Source organism: Sorex fumeus, unplaced genomic scaffold (assembly GCF_029834395.1).
Source record: "Sorex fumeus unplaced genomic scaffold, SorFum_2.1 ptg000155l, whole genome shotgun sequence".
NCBI classification, from domain to species: domain Eukaryota; kingdom Metazoa; phylum Chordata; class Mammalia; order Eulipotyphla; family Soricidae; genus Sorex; species Sorex fumeus.
The window spans coordinates 1,801,022-1,805,289 of record NW_026606212.1 but is presented as its reverse complement, the minus strand read 5'-3'; the positions used below and the strand labels follow the sequence as shown (position 1 = coordinate 1,805,289).

At 49.4% G+C, this 4,268-nt stretch overlaps 1 pseudogene; it reads left to right on the top strand.

Moving 5' to 3' along the window:
* Positions 1-383: 383 nt before the first annotated feature.
* The window catches only part of LOC130016483 (GPN-loop GTPase 3-like), a 36,347-nt pseudogene continuing 32,462 nt past the window's right edge, over positions 384-4,268 (top strand).

Here is a 4,268-nt window from a genome sequence, read left to right as displayed (position 1 = left end):
AGAGTATGTTACGATGCAACTGGATGCGGGGCTGGAGTGATACCACTGTATGTAGGGCGTTTCCCTTGCACGCGACAGACCTGGGTTCGAATCCCAACATGCCATATGGGCCACCAAGCGCCGCCAGGAGTAATTCTTGAGTGAAGAGGCAGGAGTAACACCTGTGCTCTCTGGGTGTGACCCAAAAACCGAAAAAAAAAAAAAAAGGCAAATGGATGCTTGTGAAGAGTAGCAATCACAATTTATTTAAATGAAAATATAACAGATAAAGTAAAAACAAAGAATAAAAATCATAAAATATACCGAGGCAAGATACTCATTGGGGGGAGGGTCTCCAGACAGAGACACTGATGTGAGACCCTGGGCTTCTTCCAGTTGTAACCATGCTAGGTCCTCTGGGAACTTGTCCAATGTTCCCACAGCGGGTGGCCGTGCAGCTGGTACTGGAGAGATCAGTGACGGCACTGTCCTTCGACATGGAGCCAAGTATGCTTTCAGAGCTGGAGCTAAAGAATCAATAAGAGAAAAGGTCACCCAGATGGCTCCTTCCATGGATTCTCCAAAGCTGACCCCAACAGGGAGCCCAGCAGGAAGGGGAGACCATGGGCCCACCTCACGGGGGTTTCCTGTGGAGGCCTCCCCAGAATGGGCTCTCCGGCCTGTGACTCTCCTTTCCCACACCAGCCCCCAGGACACCTCTAGGTGGGCCTTTTCCCATTCCCCCTTTACTTGTGCATATACACACACCCCTTGGTTCTTACCCGTTTTCTTCTGGTGCTCTGAGTCTCGTTCTCTGCCATATGTGTGAGGCCATGGCATTGAAGGCGGTGCCCTTTGGGGTGTTGACAATTCTAGGCCAAGCTCAACTTTCTGCTTTGATGGTGTCTGGTTCTGTTTGGTGCTGGCTGATTCCAGAATTTCTTCAGAGGAACTGGACCCAGAGGATATGTAGAAGATCTTCTTTCTCTCCTGTGGGCTGCTCTGCGGAGGGAGCGTCTCTCTCTCCTGTGGGCTGCTCTGTGGAGTGAGAACCACAAAGGCTCAGCTCCAGAAGGGCTGCTTCCCCCTCCCTTCTGAGTTCCTCTCTGCTGGTGGACCTGCATCTACACAGGCCTCCCAAAGGAATGAGACTGAAACAATCACTTAATCACTTAATCACTTAACTTCCCGTTAGTCTTCGATTTGCTCGAGCGGGCGCCAGTAACGTCTCCATTTGTCCCTGTCGCGTGCTAGTGTAGCCCAATGGCATCTGTTCTCTCCGGGAACATGAAGGGCCTCAAACCGATCGTTCATGATCTTGACGAAGAAGTCTGACCATCTGGTAGGTGGGCGGCCACGCGGTCTTTTGACATCCCGTGGAATCCAATCAGTAACAGCTCTAGTCCAACGGTCGTCTTTAAATCTCATTACGTGACCAGCCCATCTGATTTTCGACACCTTGGCAAATGAGACAGCGTCCCTGATCCTTGATCGTCGACGGATGTCAGAACTCCGTATTCGTTCTCTCATTTGAGTGAAACGTGATATTCCAAGCATAGCTCTTTCTATTCTTCTTTGGGAGACCTGAATAGTGTTCTCATCTTGTTTGCGTAGGGCCCAGGTCTCTGAGGCATATGTTAATGCAGGAAGAACAGTGGAATCAAAGAGATGTGCCCAGAGCTGGAGGTTCTTCGTCCTCTTAGCTATTTCTTCGACGTTCTTGAAGGCGTTCCAAGCCGCTCTCTTCCTCCTGCGCAGCTCGGGTGCCAGGTCATTTGTCATGTTGACCTCTCGACCTAGGTAGACATAGCTGTTGCATTCGGAGATGGTCGTTCCATTGAGAGCGAATGGGGCGTCAGGAACAAGGCTGTTTCTCATAAACATTGTCTTCGTAAGATTCAGCTGTAGTCCTACCTTTCCACACTCACGGTCAAAGTCGGCCAGCATTTGTGCCGCTTGGCTGATGTTTGGTGTTATTAAAACAATGTCATCAGCAAAGCGGAGGTGGTGTAGCTGCCGACCATCTATCTTCACTCCCATTCCTTCCCATTCCAGTCGTCGCATGATGTTCTCGAGGGTGGCACTGAAGAGTTTCGGTGAAATGGTATCACCCTGCCGCACCCCTCTCTTGACATCAACGATCACTTCTTTGTAGAATGGTGAGATCCTGGTAGTGAATCCGCAATACAGCTCACGGAGGATCCTGATGTATTGGGCTTGAATGCCCTGATTGGCTAGGGCTTCAATGACCGCTTCCGTCTCAACAGAATCAAAGGCCTTCTTTAAATCAATGAACGTTAAGCAGAGCGGCATCTTGAACTCCCGAGAAACCTCAATAAGCTTGGTTATCGTGTGGATATGGTCGATGGTGCTGAATCCTTTGCGGAACCCTGCTTGCTCGCATGGTTGTCCTTCATCTAATGTTCTGCCAATCCTATTCAGGATGACTCGAGTGAACAACTTGTAGATGACAGACAATAGGCAGATCGGGCGATAGTTGCCAATGTCATGGATGTCTCCCTTCTTGAACAGTAGTACGGTCCTGCTGATTTTCCATTGGGACGGAACCTTGCATTCAGACAGGTAGCGAGTGAAGAGCCGAGCCAGTGTATTGATGAGTACTGACGGCAGGTTCTTCAGGTGTTCAGGCCGGGTGCTGTTTGTTTCTTTACCAACGAAATGGCGTGTCGGATTTCGGAGGGGAGAACGTTGGGAACAACATACCCATCCTGTGGAATTTGGTATGTTGGCAAGTGGACATGGCTATCGAAGAGATTTGAGTAGAAGTCATGGATAATCTTCTCCATTGCCGTTCTGGAAGATGTGATGGATCCATCAGGACGTCGGAGGGCAGTCATCTTGCTCTTATAGTTGGCGAAGGACAGGCGGGCCTTACGAATACTTTTCCCGGCTTCTGCCGCATCTACCAGTACTTCTGCTCTTCTCTCTTTGAGGTCTTCCTTGATCGCATCTCTGCACTGCTTTGCAAGCTCGGACGTTAGCTTGCGGTTGCCTGAGGCATGCGCCAAACCACGCTGGCGAATTAGCTCAAGAGTTTTCGAAGATAGGCGACTTTTTGTGGCTATCTCTCTCTTGGCGTTCCTCGCACATTCATGGAGGTGCTGAACCAGTCGATCGTATTCCTCGTCAATGTTGTCAACAATGGCATCTTCCCATGTTGCCGAAATAGTACCAAAGAGTTCCCAGTTGGTGGTCATTCTGGGAGTTCTCTTTTTGAACTTTGCAGCCCTTTCTCCCCGCTCTGTGAAGTAGAATTTTGCACGAAGGAGACAGTTGTCCGATCCCGTTCGAAATTTTGGGACAACAGCGACATCAGGGAAACATTCAAGTTTAGAAAAGTCTTGGCCCAAGAGCACCTCCTAGTGCCAGCTCAGTGAGCAGTGACCAGGCCTTGGGGGCTAGGTTTGATGACTCACCTGCTAGGAGCAGGCTGTCCTCAAGATGATCTCACAACACACACACAGACACACGTACATACACAAATACACATACTCTCACACACACACACAATCTCCAGTCCACACTCAAATTTACTCTCTTCGATAAACACGTTCAAACACGGGTGTGCACACTCTTCCACACACACAGCTTCTGCGCCATCACACTCAGGGAGTGATGAAGACTGATCACGGTCATCAGTGCTGGGCTGCCCGGGCCAGTTCCTGCTGACCTGACCTAGCGGCTGTCTTCGTGAAGAATTCCGAGGAGTTCTCCAATGAGTCCTCACCCAGCTTCTGAATCTTTTCTGTGTCCTACACTTGGGGGTTTTACAACCACGATTTCTTGGTAAGCAGCAAAACATGTTGGCTGTCTATGCGTTTCCGCAGTGAACCAAGAAATGAGTATGGGGCAGTTGGGGAGGCTGCAGAATGTCTGGTTGCATCACAAAGATAGGTCGGTGATGTCACCGAACGCGTCACAGGGAGGACAGGTCAGCTGTGGCCCTCCTGCAGGGCTTGCTCTCTGTGCAGCCCCCTCTGGCTTCTAGTGCTCTCCCTGTTCCCAGAAGTTCTGTTCATGTGGTGAACTCAAGGCCCTGGGGAGAGCAGGGAGCAGCCACTTGAATGAATGTGCTGCTAAAAACTTATTTTCCTTTTTTTTTTTAATTAGGAGTACTGCTATTTATTCAGCCACTGATTAGCTGATTTAATTGGGAATGAACTCCACCTTACTATTTTTTTCATTTTTTATCATTTTCTTTATTGAATCACCATGAGAGCAGTTGCAAAGCTTTCGGGTCTAAGTCTCAGTCATACAATGAAACACCC